Consider the following 19,722-nt stretch of genomic DNA (forward strand, 5'->3'; position numbering starts at 1 on the left):
GCCAAATGTGGACATATCATCTCAAGCCTAATTCAATGTTCAGTGTTAGAATAATAACTTCTGTAAAAGACGTCATTTGAAAATTGTAATTATGCTATTTTCCTGTATCAGAATATTCAATTATTTTTTGTGAGATTTCGCCGTACATATTTTAAATTTGGCAGTAGGCATAAGGCTTCCATTCTTGAATTTATATATCGGAAGGGTTTCATGACACATTGTTGGTTTAGTGTTGCTATATGCACAACCCATTTGTACATGCAGGTTACAACCATGGGATCAAATGGTCAAAATCATCTGAGTTGTGATACATACTGTCAGCACTAAGGGAAGGTCCCTAGTCACCGATCAACACTACAAGGTTTTACCCCTGATGCAACGGTCTAAAAGTGTTGCAATATATAAAAATGGTTGTAATAGACAAAATTGCAACACAAAAAATTTGTTGGCAGGCGTTGCCACAGTAACCGTGGTCTAAAGTTTGCACCACGACTCATTTTGGTGTTGCAATAGGTTTTCCCCTATTGCAATACAACGGAGTGTTGTTGCAACACCATGTAGTATTGCAAGCCATAGTATAAGCAACCATCATGGGTGTTGCAACAGTTACTATTGCAACACACCCGGTGTTGCCAGAAATACCTATTACCACATACCCAAAGTGTGGCAATAGGTGCACTAGCACCGACATTTGATGTTGCAATAGATCTTATTGCCACGCATCAATAGCATTGCAATAGATGGACTCTCTATTGCCACGCTATCTCTGTGATTGCTATAGGTGGAACCCTCTATTGTTACGATAAATATTTAGTTACTAGAGGTACCCTCCCTATTGCCACACTAAACATTGTGGTTGCTATAGGTGCAACCGTCTATTTGCCACGGTAAATGTTTGGTTGCTAGAGGTTGCCTCTCTATTGCCACGATAAATAGTGGTTGCTATACTTGGACACTTTATTGCCACGCTTACTATTGTGTTGCTATAGTTTTGAGACTCTATTGCCACGCCCACTATTCCGTTGGTACGATGTTTTTTGCAACACCGTTTTTTTTGCTATATCATATATTGCAACACCAAATTATTATGTCGATAGTCCATATTGCAATGTTTTGTTTGCTTCAAACAATAATTGCATGCCAAACAATATATGGTGAAAGAAGCATTTAGACATCCATTAATCCAAAATATGCTTTGTTCATACAAATCATTAATGAAACCATCCAATGTCAAACTTAGTTGATAACACATAAGGTATCCGACACACACTAGCTAGTTTGAATACATAAAAATATAATGAACTATGTTTAACACTTGTAGCAAAAGTTGGATTGACGTTAACCTTCCCATCACTTGTGCACTCCACTCGAACTCAATCTTGGTCCTGAAAAAATCAGTAACATTGGTATATGCATTTGGTAAACTGAAATTATATTTTGGCAACAACAACATGGACTGAACCATTTCAAAGGTAAGCAATTTGGAACCATAAATTAAAAACTAATGGGTTCTCAATTTTGCTGATTCATTCAAAGTAAAATTATCCATCAAAAGACTATATGATCAATTTTTCCCTTACAATAATGGCAATGTGTTTTGCTATCAGCTGCTGGGGCTTAATGGAATGTACCCTCCAGCAACAATAATTTGCAATGAATACAGAGATGATTCCAAATTTGATAGAATTAAATATTGAGCTACATGGTATAGACCATTTGTCAAAAGAAAATGTGTCCTATTTGGTCATAACTGTATAACTGGTTGCACTCTATCATTAGTAAAGCTAGGAAACATAACGATGGTGATTTCCTAATAAAAGAACTATGGAATGTAAGTGTGCATGTCACCAAGCATAATAAGAGATTGCTCACTCATAAATGGCAATAATCTAAGCTAAAAATTTAGAATAGTGTCATGTTAATCATCAAGTAGATGATAATCACTGAGAACAATCAGAAGTATGTTTATTGCAACTTGTTTGCACTCACCTTAGATGATAATCACATGATATAATGAAGTGGATTCAGAAGAACTAAACCAGTCCACCCCAAACTAGAACCAAATTCACTTCCATGTGAAGCCAATACAGCTTTAGGTGCAGTCAAGAAATACATCATTTATTACTAGTAGAATAACTGATGGTAGGATGAAAGTAATTCAGGCTTCAGAATCATCAGCCTCATTGAAATATATATGCTAACGTTGTACTATAATGATTCATAGGAGGTCTGATACCATAACTGTACTACACTGATTTTTTTTTCAGTTGCAGTTGGTATCTATCATTAAAAAGGAAAAATCCTACCTCCACAGTCTTTCCAGAACCACCACATTTTGTGCATGTCGATTGCATCCTGAAGGGTCCAGTTTGCATGAACATCTGTCAACAATACATAAATAAGCTCACTAGTTGAATTGAATGGATAAAAATATAAGCTTACTGGAGGAAGAACTAACATATTCTGTTCCCCTGCAAGTTACACATGTTTCAGGTTTGGTTCTAGGAGGCACACCTGCTCCACCTAGAAAAAGAAGTTGTTGTCAGAAAAAAAACAGATTTCAGAAGGCATATACCATAAAAAATGTAGTCATGAGATAAAACTGCATCTACGTACTGCAGGTTTCACATGTTACAGAAGTTAGGAAGTTAATCGTTTTGGCGCACCCTTGAACTGCTTCCATAAATGTCAATTCAAGCTCAACCTGTAAAATGGGATCAATGGAACTGCAATTCACAGAGTACAATTGGATGTGCAATGAAAATGAGTATAGAAATTACCTTAACATCACGTCCTCCAAATTCCCTATCCCTGAAAATGTTCCTAAAGAACTTCATACCAAACAAAAAAAAGAATTAGTTTTCACAGATTTAAAAGAGGACTAAAAGTACATGTACCAATGAAAAGTCATCCGTGCTGAAGCTATGAAACAAAGTACTAGAGACAAGAAATAAAAGTATAATAACCAAGTAGACAACACAGAAGTATGTGCCAAATAACGTAATGAAAGAAACTAATAGTTATTTCCCAAATAAAAGTCGTATATAAATCAAATCATCCAGTATTAAAGCCGGATCAGTTATGGTAGAATAAAATTTAGCATATATAAGATAAGAAGACAAAATCGCAATGCCTAGTGAACCCAAATTTTGTGCTTAGACTAAAGAAGTTCGTGAAATAATATCGTAAAATGAAATAAGCTTCAATGGAAGACAGTTTTTTTCTGTACAGTCAATAACAAATTATAGTAAGTTGAAGGGAAGCAAACTAACAACTGAAACATGAAAGCTAGCTATGATGAATAAGTTTATAAAGGGATGGCATACATCGTCCATTCCGCTGCCGCTGCCGCCGCTATAAAATACCCTCAAATGGATTTCCAAAACCACCCTCAAATGGGTTGCCAGTTCCGCCTCCAGCAGCAGAAGCTTTCTCATATTGATCAGCACCAACCTGTAGGCAAGGAGAGGTCAATTCTGATTTCATGCTTGAGACTGCAAGTAACCTTACTCTAAAAGGTTGCTATGGTGACTCTTGGTACAACGCAGATAATAGAACAATAAGTTATAAATATTTGACTGCTAACAAATCATCAAAATATTTGTGATAAGAACGAGAAGTAGAAATGAAAACATATATCATCAAAGACAATTTGAACCATTACCTGATCATAGAATGATCTTTTTTGCTCATCCTTCAAAGTCTACATTGAAGATGAATAGGTATTCATCAGAATCCACAGAGTCGCAACCCTTTAAATTAGGTAAAAAAACATACCACAGTAAACGGACATCAAGTACCTCATAAGCTCGTTGAACCTCTTGAAACTTCCGTTCTGCATCCGCATCACCTTTATTCGTGTCTGGATGAAGCTTCTTTGCAAGCTTTTGGGAGAAAAGAGACAGAAAAAAGCAGGCATGGTAAGGTTAGTTGCAGAATGGAGAATATAATAATAGCATGCATTATCCTGAGAACACCATAGACATGCGGTCAATCGACATAACAAAAATCACCAGTAGAGAACTCATCTTTAGTCCCGGTTGTTAGGGAGCAAATCTTCCAAAAAACCATCCAGGATAAAATAATTGAGATAAAAGGGGGGGTCTTTTGTCCCGGGTCACTCAACCGGGACTAAAGACCCCTTTAATCCCGGTTGGGAATACCAATCAGGATAAAAGAGTTTTCCAAAAAAATAAGAAAAAAGCACCGGCAGGCGGAGGCCCGCCTCAGCTCCCACGCGCGCCAGCCTTCGTGCGCCGCCGCCGAGCCACCGCATCCCGCCGCCGCCCGCACCCCGTGTCGGTGCGCCTGCTCCATCCTCACTCGCCCGCGCCGGTGCGCCTGCTCCGGCCCCGCCGCCTCCTGCTCCGCCTCGCGCCGCCTCCTCCACCGCATCCACCCACCGCTCCTTGCCCGCCGTCGCCGCCTGCAAAAAATCACCATAACAACACTAACACTGCACTGAGGTCGCCGCCGCCGCCACCTGCAACAAAAAACTGCAAGAACTCACCACCACAACTACACTGACTTGGCCACCGAGCTTGCCGCCGGCTGGCCACCTCTTACTGTGCTGCCCTGTACCTCGCCCCGCTACTGCTCCTCAATGGCAGTGAGGGGTGAGCAGAGGGGGAAGGGGAGGGTAGTAGAGGGGGCGGCGGCGAACCGAGGCGGCGGCGGGCAGCGAGCTGAGACGGCGGCAACGGGATCTGCAGGAGGTGGCGGCGGACGCTCCCGGCGCCGATGGGATCTGCAGGAGGTGGCGGCTGATGCTCCCGGCGGCGGGATCTATAGGAGGCAAATGGGAGCCGGCGATGGGATCTGCAGGAGCGGATGGCAGACGCTCCCGACGGTGGCACGAGTGTCGCCCGCGGGCGAGGGAGCAAGGGCAGCGGGCGGGGGTCACTGGTGGCGCCGCGAGGGATGCGACCAGGGGACGGGTCGGTAGGGTTGAAACGTGGAGGAGAGCCTTAGAACGGTTTTGTAGATCTTTTTTATGCTAGTTGAGATCTTGATCATTGTTTTGTAGATGAACGGTTAGGAGGAGCTGGGCCAAGAAACGGTTTTGTAGATCTTAATTTTAAATTTTCTTTTGCTAGACCTGTGATGGGAGAAATTTTCATTTGGGTGGAATCGCTTTATATTTCAACTATTTACTTATATATACATAACTGAATAAACATGAAGTTAGCAATTATTTTTTTCTAAGAATGGGATAAAATTATATTTTTCATGTATGAAGCTAATGATTTTATTTCTAAGATGGGTAGTTTTACATGACGAGATTAACAATGGTCACAACCCACCATTGGTAGTGCAACTCGGATGATCAACATTGATAGTGCAGGTTACATGATATGTTTTGAGCTTGATGTTGACAATGGCTATCTAGGTGACACTAATTCGGAATAAGTGACATAGATGTGCTCATCCGGAAAACTACATTGCAAGTATCATAAATGAACGTGATTTATACCATGAGGGTGCGATTAGAACCATCGGATTGGCGATAGACGACCAAAAATAGTTGGGCCATTTGGGCCAAAATGTGCTTGGTTCATTCCTTCTCTGCTTAATGTTTTTCTTTTTCTTTTCTCATTTTATTGCACCATTGTGAAGTACACACAAAATTAATTATCTATTATGCACCAATATATTTTTTATATACAATTGACTACATATAAGTTGCCTTGTAGAAGTTTCAATAAATTTCTAACTCATTTACTATTTTCAACAGTTTAAATGATTTTTTGCGGGTTTATTGAAAGTAATTACAATTTGAACTATATGTATCTCAAATAATATTTAAAAATTTTTAAAAAAATATATTTTAAGTATCTTTGTTCTATTATAGCTCATATATTGAAAATAGATGATATATTCAAATTTTTTCTAGGGATAATTCAAACTTCTACTTGTAACCTTATTATAAAATAATGGTAATAATATCTAAAACTTCTCCGAAAAATCTAAAAATTGCCACACAATCAATTTATTGACGTATAAGCTTCAATTTATTGATGTATAAGCTTGAAATAAAAGTTTCATAAGGTTTTATAAAAATCAGAGTGTACGTTGTTCAAAAAATGGATAGACGTCTCACATTGTTTCATACAACTCAAGTCAAACTTTGAGATTTGAATACCTCATAATATGTTCAAACTCGTATGCACCTCAAAAATGGACACAACCTTACCTTTACCATGTTGTTGACATTTGTTGATTTACATTGTGTTGGCGCTAGAAATCGGTCGACCGAATCCCAGCGAGCGACACACGACCCGGGAGAATCTGCTTAGCTCCTGTTCGGGTGAATGCCCTGGTGCAGTTCGCGCGGCGTGCCAGCCAATCTGACCTGTTGATTGGCAAGGAAGAATACGTATCAGGTCCAGAAATCACGATCGGCTAAGTTTCCGATCTTGAGAGAATTTATCAGCGAATCGGCCGATTTACTGTAGTAATGAAATCGGCTATAAGACAGCCTGATCTCTGTAGCCTTGTAGACAGGGAATCACTAAAGTAATCGATACAAAGCTATGATAACAACACTAGGAACAGATTTAATCGGCAATAGATGAATTTAAAAGCAGAATATAGAAAGAGCCGAAACTACCGATTCCTAGCTGGATAACTGGTGATAAAGGCTAGAAAACAGGTGAAACCTATGGATCTAGCAAATACCGATAACTAGTGAATAAATCTAAACGAAACAACAGCGATACGCCCAAAGTTAAAGCTTAGATATTACTCGATAAACGGAACTTACAGAATCGGCCGGAGATCAAGATGATGCAGCCCTGCCAACCCGCACGAACTCGTGAAAAAGAGAAAAGTAGTAGCGAAGTTGCCTGCTTGAAAGTAAGTACGAGGAAAAAGTAGCTTGTTGTATTGATTGGTTGATGATTACAGATTTACAAAGGCAGCTATTTATAGCCCCGTACAGATATCTTCTTAACCGACTAGAATTCTATCCCTAATTCAAACAGAAAACGAATATCTACAAGCATGATTCGTGCTAGGTTAGTTACTCCATGCTTCGTGGGCTGACTTCCAGCTCATCCTTCTATTCCAAGCCCATACAGGCCCAATTAGTCCATCCTCCTAATCGGTCGATTCCTCATCGGCAAAAGATTACCGATTGGGACTCTGGTATGTTCGACCAGAAGCAAGACAGAAGTCACCGGCCGATCTCACACTGTAGCACCATTTGGCCGATTCCCAACTGTGCTTCTCCGATTCCCCCTCTTCTTGGCGCCGATTCTATTAGTGACGAAATCTGGCGTCAACACATTGCCACGTGTTGTGCAAAAAAGTTATTTTTCTATTTTTAACTAACTCATTAATACACCAACTTCCAAAAGAATTATTTTATATACCCCTAATTACATTTTTACATGTAATAGATAACATCTAAGTTGCCATGTAGGAGTCCCAAGAATTTTTTAACAGATTTAGTATTTTCTATCACTTAAATTATTTTCTACGTGCTTATCGAAAGAGTTAAACTATGTGTACCTCCAATAAGATTCAAAAAATGCACAAAAATTATATTTAGACTTGTATGTTCAATTCTAGCTCATGCCATGAAGATATATAAAATAATTCAATTGTCTTCGAAGGAAAATTTTGTTGAGCTGACGTGGCTTGGCGAGGCATCTTACGGCTGAGGCATTTTGTCGAGCAAGTCAGGGGTGTCTCACTTGGAAGGGCGAGCTCGAGCTCATGCACCTTCGACGTTGCCCAGAACCTCCGGTGGTGGCGATGCATAGGTGCCGGAGCCGAGACCAGCGGCAGAGCTCATCATGGTGCCGAAGGCGTCCCCGCCTGGCAGTTGCGCGATTGAAATGAGCCGGGAGCCACGCTTTGGAGTCGTCGAGCGCCTCGAGGTCCAGCCACAGCGAGGTACTGCCTCCCCACATCTCATGGATGACGACGATGATCTTGGCGGCAGGTTGACCGCAGGACGCAGGCGCGTAGCCATGAACAGTAGCAGCAGCTGCCTGGGCTACTCGTTGACGGCGCACTGGAGCTCACACCAAAAGGAGCCGAGGTCCATGAGATTAGCGACCTTGTCGTCAGCGGCGCATGGCGGGACGTTGCCAACAATAGGATATGCATGCCGAAGGTGTCACGGCCTCGGTACCTGCCGGTGCCATCAGAATGCATGACTCCTTCCTGCTTGAGCTTCTTGGATTAAAGTTTCAATTCGCATCTTCAACTCTAACTACTCAATCTTGGTACGTACCGTGCATGTAGTTTATTGCACGTTTAAGCTTCAATTCATATCTCCAACTCAAATGCGGTTGATGGCCTGCGCGGCTACGCGGCGTCAATTCGCACCTCCCGGCTTATGAGCGCGCCTAGCTAGGAGAAACTGCGGGACCTCCACTAGTAGAGAACTGGTCTTTAATCCCGGTAGGTAGGATGCATATCTCCCGAAAATCCATCCGGGATAAACCAACCGGGATAAAGGGGGTCTTTAGTCCTGGGTCCTTCAACCGGGAGTAAAGGTCACCCTTTAGTCCCAGCTGGTTTCACCAACCGGGACTAAAGGGCCTGCCACGCCAGGCGCGGGATATGCCCTTTACTCCCGGTTGGTAAAAGCAACCGGGAGTAAAGGGTGCCCATTTAGTCCCGGTTGGGTTTTCCAACCGGGACTAAAGTCCTACTTAAATTTTCATGTATGGCGTCCTACATGGCGCCTGGAATTTTCATGCATCACGTGCGTAGTACCGCAGCCCTTTTGTTAACCTTTAGTAGTTGAGACTTTTTTTTATAATGAAATCAACTAGTATTTAAACGACTGAAATTTGTAATTATACAATTACTATATATATACACACTTCATATACACAATTCAACTAGTATAATGAAATCAACTATATATACAAATCGATCTTAGCGCGTATTATATATACAAATCAAACTATATATCTACAATCTTCCCGTCGAGGTGTTGCTCGGAGCGTCTAATTGTCGTCCATCGTAATAAAATTCTCCTTGTGGATTTACCACCTCGTCCATCAGGAATCCAATTAGACCTTCACATATTGCCGCTACTTTTTCTTTCTTCAAGAGTCCTTGTTGAATATTTAACATCTATAATTTGGAAATTTGTGAATGTTACATGAACAATTAAATATAAGGAGTTAGAAAATAATTAACTAGTAATAGTTTTAATTTACGTACTTTAAAGTTGCGCTGCGTCATCTTTAGTCCCTTGGGTCCCATAAAACTATGCATGTGCTCATAGATGTAGTAGCCACATTGATTATTCTTGGGTTCCTATCTTAAGCACTTCAGTGCGAAAAAAAATAAGTTATGAAATATTCATGTTATACAATGTACTAAATGTGTAGACTTTATACGTACCGGGAAGTCTGTGTTCCATGTAAGTTTTTCTTTGAATGGACCTTTGTGTGTCCTTATGAATTGTTTCCATGCGCTGCGGATTAGAATAATGAATGATATAGTGTAACAGGGATAAAATTTAGGAAACAAACTTTTGCATAGAGATAAAGGTCCAGAATTATTACAAGTCTTGCATATCTTGGTACTCCACCGGATCTTTCCTCAACGAATCGAAGACAGTGACGTGGCTTCTTTCAGGCTCAATTATAATGAGGATCCAGTGGAAGCTGCGTACGTAAAATGTTCATGCATATTAGAGCTAACTAACATTAATCAGTTAAGGAAAAAGATAACGAAAGTAGATGGTATACACACACTTACTTGAAGTTGTATGGAAGTAGTATGAAATCCTTGAATTTTTGTTTGTTTAGGAACTTGTATACTTCCACCAAGATTTTTTCCGGCGATAATTGTATCTGTTTTTGGTTAACTACGGATGGATCCATGAAGCCAATATATAGGTACACCTCTCGTCGGCACATCTGAATTAGCATCCTAACCGTTACAACCAATATGAGGGCTCCAACCGGGAAAAAGGGTAAACCTACCGACGCTCCAGAACTAGCCATTACAACCGGGACTAAAGAGGGGCCTTTAGTCCCGGTTGCAAATACCAACCGGGAGTAAATCTCCCCTCCATTTTTGCCTACCGTAGCGCACCCCTTTTCTCCCGAACCTACTTTAAACCGGGATAAAAGGAGTGCATCGAAAATCAGTTATCTACTGGTGTCTGGAGGCCAACCTCGTCAGCCACCCATGCGCTGACAACCACGACTCCACGAGTCTCCATTTTGACTGTTGACTGTGGACGATTGCGAGGGCCGCGAGGGGCTTGCCCCGTGGTTGGCATACGGATTTAACCGCAAGGCGCTTGCCCAACCCCGTGGCTACGCAGCTCCGTTCCAGACTTCCAGCGAGCTTGAGGATGACATCGGCGAACACTCATAACTTGCTTGACAAAATACCCCAGCCGAGACAAACCTCACAAAGCCACATCAGCATGCCATGTAAGCGGTAGGTGCATACGTGGATGGATGTGGACCTACGATGAACAATTTAAAAGTTCGTATACCTAAAAATACATTTTCAAAATTGATGAACCTAAGTGACACACTCACGCAAGTTTAGGGACCACGTGTGCAGTTTACTCAATAGCAATTAATATAAAGCAATACGTCCAATTTAGAAAAATTCTAAAAAAAGAACTATCTAATTTGTAGTTCTTATGAGAGAAAAATACTACTTACAATTTTTATCTCCGGATTAAAAAGAGCAAGATGAGCTCAGCAGGCCGGCAGGCGCACCAGCAGGCAGCGCAGGCCAGCACGCGGAGCCAGCTGCACGCCGGCAGGTGGCACAACATGCCTGCGCACGGTCATACGCACAAGCGTGTGTTCTTTAGTCTTTATTTACTTCACCCCCAACTCCCAACTTTGGCACTATGCAAAAAGAAGATTCCCCATCACATCAAACTTGCGGTACATGCATGGAGTAGACGAAATCAAAAACTAATTGCACAGTTTTGTTGTACTTTGCGAGACGAATCTTTTGAGCCTTATTAGTCAATATTTAGACAATAATTCACAAATACAAACGAAACGCTACAGTGTCGCATTTATGACAAAATGCCAATTTTGCAACTCCCAAATTGGTAACTAAACAAGGCCTTAGTTGAACCCACTGGTCATACATACGATTATATTAATACTATCAGCCCCTCAAACCCCATAAATGAAGATGTTGCTTGGTGGGTCGTCTGGTGCTTGAGGCATGGCAGGTTGCCGGTTCGATTCTTGGTGAGCGCAGTTATGCTTTTCTGCCTCATTTTAGCTTAACTGCTTGTTTTAAACTTTAAAACAGATCTAACACCGGAGCATATCACATATACAGCATTACCATAGTGGTAGGTTCTCTGCCCTTGTAACCTGAGGTTGTGGGTTTGATTCTTGTTGAGCGTAGTTTATGCTGTTTTGATGCTTTGATTTTTGGACTTTGGGAGGAAGCGAGCTCAGCCTAGGCAGATGCGTTAGAGCTTTTTTTTTTCAGGATCCACGGGAGGAATGGCTCCGCTTAGCCCAGGAAGGCAGCCAGGAGGTTTTCCTGCGCAATAAAAATTACAGAAATTTTAATGAAACTAAAATTCAGGCTGAATAAATTGTCTTGTAAAAGTTTCAAAAATTTTGAAACTGATTTACTATTGTTTTCTTTTTCCCTACCTAGCACAACACTATTGTAGAAAGCCTGGAAGATGATTTCTTTATTTAAATACTTATCTTTTATTCACAGTGATGTGATTGTGGATTTTTTGTTGAAAACTATCATATTGTTTGGGATAATGAATAGCTGGAGTTGGTCTTTAAACCGTAATACTCATGTTTGTTTTCTATCATAAGCACAAATATCAGCAAGCTGGATAATTTTTTGTTTTCTAAAATTGTCATGGAAGATGCGGATGGTGATCATCCATGTTGAAAAAATGAAGTGAATTAGCCATCTTCGTCATGTAAACAAGTAATATAAAGGCTGCTTAATGTTGAACACACCTCAGTACCCTAGTGGTAGATGAGGGTTTGCTTGTACTTTAGTTCCTAGGATCAAATCCTCCGTGGAGCAATTTTTTTATTAATAGAATATATTATTTAGAAATGCGTGGAGCATTTTGTCTATTGCAACTATTTTTGTATATTGCAACACTTTTAGGCCGTTGCATCAGGGGTAGTCTAATGCGTGGAGCATTTTGTCTATTGCAATCATTTTTGGTATATTGCAACACTTTTAGGCCGTTGCATCAGGGGTAGTCTATAGCAACACAAAAAATTATGGTAATATTAACATGATATTGCGTCCATTTAGGATTGTAGTTGCAATAAGTACCTAACAATTGCAACACCACAGAAGATTATTACAACCCCAGAAAACCGTGGCAATAGAACATGCTATTACATCCATTCATAATTCTTGTTACAATAACCACCCTAGCAATTGTAGCACCATGGAAGATTATTGCAACCCAGAACAACCACGGCAATAGTTACAAGCAAAAGCAACCAAATCCAATATAGTTGGAATAACACCAAGTAATTGCAACGAAATCAATACTAATGCAACTTAAAAGTATCATGGCAATAATGCCAACTAATTGCAACACAATTCTTAAATGGTTGCAGTAGCACATGCCTACAACGACAAACCACACATATAGCAACACATTTAGTTCGTTGTAGTATAGGCACATATTGCAACCATTTTATGGAAAGGTTGCAATACGACCCTCCTATGGCAACCAAATTAGTGGTGTTGCAATCATGTGGCGTGGCATTAGAGGTGGATCCTTGTAGTGAACCTCCCAGCCTTAGAATCTTCAATGTTCTTGATAAGCCTTTCGACCTTCTAACGTATTGTCTCATTGAATATCAACGTCCCATCCTCTTGGCTCAGGAAGCCTCCATGAGTGTAATACCAATTTTTTGATCGTTCGGGCCATTCAATAGTTGCTGGTACGATACCCTAATCGATCAGGTCTTGTTCCATCTTCTTTCATCTGGGAATTGCTGTGCCATAACCACCTCACCCTAAACGATGATGGTACTCCTTCTGACCAGCATTTGTGGTGTTGGTCTGGATCTTTTTCACACCGTATTCGCTCCTCTTGTATTCGACAAATGCCTCCCAGTGATCCCTCAACTTTGGCCACACATCGAAATCTGGAGTTTGGCCCTTCTTAAAGTAGTTGGCATCCAGCATCTTCTTGAATGTCTGGAATTGTGTAGCCATCTTCTTCAGCGTCCATGCTTTCACATCCTTTTCAATATATCCTTCAGGAAATGTGAAATGTCTCTTGACATCTTCCCACAACATATTCTTTTGTGTATCTGGAAGCGCGTATGGATTAGTGCTTTTGCTCTTCCATTCCCTGATGCTGATGGGCACGTTGTCCCTTACGATTGCCCCGATCTGACTCATGTACTTTTTTGCTAATTTTTCGGGAGCAACCGGCCTGCCCTCTTCTGTGACTTCCGTGATGACAAGCCTCCCATCCATCACCCTTGTATGACCTTAGGGCTTCTTACGTTTTGTCGATCCAGATGGCTAATAATTTAAGATTCGTTAATTAGTACATAGTAATAATGAATGAGACATCACAGATGGGGTAAAACAATGGAAATTATATATGTTGAAGGTGGACCGAGAATGATGAGCTCACATTGGCCCTCGGTAATCCCGAACACCCAGGATGTTGCTGAGAGTTCGGGGTCATTTCGTGGAAGTTTGATTTCCGAGGCAACAACGCATCATACAGAAGCCACAAGCGAAGAAAGGAACAGATCGAGGAGAGCTGGCGGCAGATGCTCGAATCCAAAGTGCATTCACAAGAAGTGAGAGTGTTGGAGGAAATCAATCGTCGAGTGGCCTACATAGTTGCGGAGTTGACCCAATCTGGAGCATTGCCGGATGCAAACTTTGCCAGCCCTTCTCAACGCCTCTTAAGCAGTTGTGCTTCTACAAGGCTTCCAGATGCGTAGACGCCAAAATTACCCATGGACGAGCAATGGTTCGCTGTGGATGCCAACACGCAACGCACCTCATTTGAGCTGCATACACTGGTTGTCAACCTCACTATTAAGGTATACTTATACATAATATTTATGCAATCTTCTCAATTGATCCACGCCTCGGGATCAAAGTTTAATAACTTCTTTACTTCTGCTATATGTACAGGTGGCGTACGGGAGTGCCTTACCAATCCTAGCAGGGCAGAGAAGCCATGGTATGGACATTCCACCTAGCTACGCGAGCGTCAGCCTAGAGCAGCTTGCTGATAGCCAATATGAAGGCCTAGAGCTTGACCTCCCGGGAGGCGACGGGGAAAGAACACTAGGAGATGCGCTTCATGAGATCATTCTGTGGCGCAAACGCTACATTATCATTCTCGGCACGGAGGTATCTCCTCAGAGCTCAAGACCGCTCCCCGCAGATCCCTAGCAGCGACCATCTCCTCAAAGCTCAAGACCGTCATCTCCAGCACAACCTGCTCCAGGACCGTCGCTTCCTGCTCGATCAAGGTCTCCATCTCCACCACATCCTAGTAGTGGGAGCGACGACAACAATAACAACACCCCTCCCCGATCACCGTCGTCGGGACTAAGAGCAGCCCCAAGGAAGGATCCTACAGCACCGCTTAAGAAGTCACGACCACCGCCTCCCAAGACAAGATAGAGAAAGAAGAAAAGAAAGGAGCCTGAAGTGACTTGTAAGGAACGCTGGGAGGCAATGACTCATGCGAAACAGTGGGCCGAAATCCAAGCAGAGGCCAGTGAGTGGTTCAAGAAACAAGATGAAGAAAAAAAAGCAAGGGAGATGGAGCCACTGCCAATAAATCGAAGAGAATTAAATTTTTTATCAAGATGGAAGAATGAGCCAAGAAGAGGATACCACTACTATCAAACTACGAACAGGCTTTAGTCAAGATTGATGAGAGGGACAAAAGGAAAGGAAAGTCATCTTCTAGTGGTGCTATCCCCGACCTCGGGCATCTACCAGAAAAAGACACTGAAAAGATAGCAGCAATACCCTTGGATCAACAAGCACAAGTATTGAAATTCGTGGAAGAAACAGGTATGAGACTTGATGAATCTCTAGGGCAAGTTGAGCCGCCAGCTGCACCACCAGTTGAACCGAGATGGACCTTTGAGCTAGGCAAGTCTCTAGTAAGACCTGAGTTGGTATGAAAGCTATGAACAAAGATGTACGAATTCCATCAATGGTACATGAAGGTGTCTGCCGACTAGAGGGAGATGTTCGGCCTTAAGGTAAAACCGATAGATTTTTACGGCGAAGACGAGAAAGTTCTGTGGCTAGAATTCAAGGATATATATGAAGTGTACCATCATGATGTCCTGGACGTCTCTCTGATAAGCGCATGGATTCTGTAAGTGTCCGTTTATCTACATGTAAATTTTAACTCATATCATTTTTTTGTGCGTCACCATACTAACTTCGTCTTCCATTTTATGAAGGATGCTAATTCAGACATGCCGATGAGAAGCGTACCTCCATATTGGCTTTATGGATCCATCCGTAGTTAACCAAAAATAGATATAGGTATCACCGGAAAAAACCTTGGTGGAAGTATCCAATTTCCTAGACAAACAAAAATTCAAGGATTTCATACTACTTCCATACAACTTCAAGTAAGTGCGTGTATACCGTCTACTTTCATTTTCTTTTTCCTTACTTGATTAATGTTAGTTAGCTCTAATATGTATGAACATTTACGTACGCAGCTTCCACTGGATCCTCATTATAATTGAGCCTTAAAGAAGCCATGTCACTGTCTTCGATTCGTTGAGAAAAGATCCGGTGGAGTACTGAGACATGGAAGACATGCTAGGCTTGTAATTATTCTGGATCTTTATCTCTATGCAAAAGTTTATTTCCTAAATTTTATCCCGGTTACACTATATCATTCATTATTCTAATCCGCAGCGTATGGAGATAATTCATGAGGACACACAAAGGTCCATTTAAAGAAAAACTTACATGGAACACAGACTTCCCGGTACGTATGAAGTATGCACATTTTGTACATTGTATAACACAAATATTTCATAACTTATTTTTTCCCCACTGAAGTGCTTAAGATAGGAACCCGAGAATAATCTATGTGGCTACTACATCTGTGAGCACATGCACAGTTTTGTGGGACCCAAGAGGCTAAAGATGACGCCGCACAACTTTAAAGTACGTAAAATAAAACTATTAATAGTTAATTATTTTTTAGCTCCTTATATTTCCAAATTATAGATGTTAAATATTTAACAAGGACTCTTGAAAAAGGAAAGAGTAGCGGCAATATGTGAAGGTATCATTGGATTCCTAATGGACGAGGTGGTAAATCTACAAGGAGAATTTTATTACGATGTACGAAATTTAGACGCTCCGAGCAACACCTCAACGGGAAGATTGTAGATATATAGTTTGATTTGTATACATAATACGCTAAGATTGATTTGTATAGTATGCTAAGAATTGTATATATATACTAAGAATTGTATATATAGTAATTGTATAATTACTAGTTTCATTCGTTTAAATACTAGTTTGATTTCATTATAAAAAAGTCTCAACTACTAAAGGTTAACAAAAGGGCTAGGGTACGTACATGATGCATGAAACTACAAGCGCCTGCCTGCAGGACTTTAGTCCCGGTTGGAAAACCCAACCAATCGGAAGTAAAGGGCCTGTCCCGCGTCTGGCGTGGCAGGCTCTTTAGTCCCGGTAAAACCAACCAGGACTAAAGGGTGGATTTACTCCCGGTTAAAGGACCCGGGATTAAAGACTCACCTTTTGTCTCGATTGATTTATCCCGGATGGATTTTTGGGAGATTTGCACCCTACCAACCCGGACTTATACTGTGAATGAATCACACGCTTCACATGTCGATGTACTATGATGTGGGGCCGTAGTCACATTATTTCAAAGGACCGTGCATATGATTGCTCTGGTCTTCACGTGTAACCGTTCTTGGACTGACTTACCATGTGCATGCGCAAGCTGTTTTCAGCATATCTGTCTAGCTTTCAGTTTCTGCTCTTCATCCTTGAGGTCAAAATTTAAAAAAGCCTATTCTCAGTGTCGTTGTAAAACATGAAACATACTTTCCGACAGGGCCTACGTAGTACACCCACTCTGTGCATGCACATGTTCTTGTCCGATCATGAAATCATTTGCACCGTCTGATAATAATGTTGGCATGTGTCGATTGTAATAACGCGGCTGACATCCTAAAGTTAAATAACACATGATTCACATGACAATTGTCCTGTGCTGTGGGGCTGTTACTTGTCGCATTATTTGAAAAGACCGTGCATGATTGCGCAAGAAAATTAAAAAATATGTACCCCAATGAAGTGATGATTAGCACCAAAATATCACCAACAGTGAAAGCAGTGGGTTGATCGAGCACCCAGCAGCAACGAGATGGATCGGAGAGACTTTTACCTATCTAGTTACCCTGTATAGCTGGTAAAAGGTATTTAATTACTAACTTCGCATGAGTTGGCTAACATGGCAAGTTCCACTGCTACAGACCCGCTCCTGCTTAGCTGTGAAAAATTTGGACAAGAAAAAAAATGGTGGGAAAGAGTATACTAGTTCTTTCCCACCGACATGCTCTTTCTCTTGGCAATTGTAGCTTATCACATTTGGTTCCTAGCCACACTTTGCCACATCTAACTTTTAATAAGTTTAATCAAGTTGGTGAGTGTTTGGTTGACAACTAACCTTTGGCAAGATTTTTTGGGCTCTACATGTCACTGAGACAAAAAGTGTGGCAAGATTCCTTTTGCCATGGCAAAGTATGGCTTCAAATTTCTTTCCCACATTTTTTTAGCTTGCCACACTTACCAAAGGTTAGGTGTGGTAAATAGTGGCTAGCAACCAAACATACCCTATTACCCATGCTAGAGAGGAGACGCATGCGTACGCATGTTGGGCCGAATTCAAACACAGGCTTAATTTTTCCTTGGTTAGCCATAAAGTCCAAACAGCTTATCAGCCCACATTTCCTTTTTCTTTTTTTTCCTCTTTATTTCCCTTTTCCTTTTTTCCATCATGCTTTACTTTTTCTTTACTTTTGTTAAGTGTCTCGTTTCTATCCTGTTTCTATTTCTTTTTAATTTTTACCTCTTTCCTTTTTATTTTTTGTTTTCTATTTATCTTTTTATTTCTTTTTTTCATACACTTACGTGTCCGCTACATGTAGATATTTTGTTCTTGTAGATGTATCTGTTCGCCATGTATAATAATTTATACAAAAGAGTACATAACTATTGCCACCAGCATGCCCTTTTTCTTGGCAATTGTAGCTTATCACATTTTGCTTCTTGAGAAACTTTCATGATGATCTTTGTCACTTTTTCTTGTCCTTTTTCTTGTTTCCTAAGATAACATGTTGATGATAGAAAAAAAGAGACGTGTCACTATCATGGAGCACTGTTCTTGTTTGACATTTCTATATGGAGAAAGATGGAGCAAGACCCTAATCGATCGAGGTATTGTACCAGTGACTATTGACTAGCCCGATCGATCAAAGAATTAGTATTATGCTCACAGAGGCACCCTTAATTTTGAGGATGGCACACTTGTTTTCAACGAAAAAATATGTGAGAAAGCTCTCAGGCTTATCAAAAATATTGAAGATGCTAAAGTGAGAATGTTCAAGCCTAATAGAGAGAGCTATGAGCTGACTTTGGCACTTGGGAATCCTGAGCATTTAGGATGTTCCCAAGGCTATGGGGTGGTTTCATGGAAGTATGCTTTCCGTAGGGATATTGACACGTACATAAGCTGGAAGAGAAGAAACGAACATCAAGAGGTGAGTGGTGGCGCATGTTAGAAGCGAAAGTACATGAACGAGATGAAAGAATGCAGGAAGAAATTCAACAGCGAGTGGCTCTGGTAGTTACTGAGATGGCCCTATCTAGAACATTGCCTAATCCCAATGTCGTCAGCCCTTCTCAACGCCGAAGCAGCTGTGCTTCCACATGGCTCCCCGATGAGGACACACCAAGCTTACCCGTGGTTGGGCAGGACAACCAACGGTACCCCTTGGATGACATCACTCAGCGCACCTCATGTGAGCTGTACAAACCATTTGACAACCTTACTATTAAGGTATATGTATATATAATATATATAATTATCTCAATTCTAACTATTAAGGTATGCATATATATAACATATATAATTATCTCAGTTGGTCCACGCCTCGGGAATTGAATAACTTCTTTTCTCCCATATGTATAGGTAGTGTACGGAAGTACTTTCAAATCCTACCAGGACAGACAAGCCATGGCATGACGATTCCACCTAGCTACTCCATCGTTGGGGTGGAGCAGATTTGTGATAGTAAATATGAAAGCCTAGAGATCGACATCCCGGAAGGTGATAGGGAGAGAACACTAGGAGATGCACTTCACTGTATCATTCTATGATCCAAATGTTACATCATCATCCCCAGTCAGGAGGCATCATTTCATCCCATAGATCCCTCACAACAAATATCTCCTCAGAACTCAAGACCGTCATCTCCAGCACATCCACCTCAAGGACTGTCGTTACCACCAGGACCGTCGCAACCTGCTTGATCATCGTCTCCAGCACCATCGAATAATCCTGCAGGTGCGAGCGACGATGACCAAAACACCCCTCCTCGATCACTATCTCCAGCACCGAGACTAATGTATGGTGTGAGCCAACCACCACCTGCAGCACCTCTCAAGAAGTCGTGACCACCTTCCAAGCCAAGGCAG

General features: G+C 41.3%; 1 long non-coding RNA gene across 1 annotated transcript; it reads right to left on the minus strand.

The window, feature by feature from the left end:
• Window positions 1-3,349: 3,349 nt before the first annotated feature.
• LOC101754394 lies at window positions 3,350-3,879 on the minus strand. Its single transcript, XR_215467.4, has 3 exons — window positions 3,801-3,879; window positions 3,665-3,703; window positions 3,350-3,453 (listed from the first exon to the last, which is right to left on the minus strand). It is a non-coding gene; the product is annotated as an uncharacterized LOC101754394 (long non-coding RNA).
• Between the last annotated feature and the right edge of the window lie 15,843 nt (window positions 3,880-19,722).

The sequence above is a fragment of the Setaria italica genome, chromosome VII, assembly GCF_000263155.2.
Source record: "Setaria italica strain Yugu1 chromosome VII, Setaria_italica_v2.0, whole genome shotgun sequence".
Lineage (NCBI taxonomy): Eukaryota > Viridiplantae > Streptophyta > Magnoliopsida > Poales > Poaceae > Setaria > Setaria italica.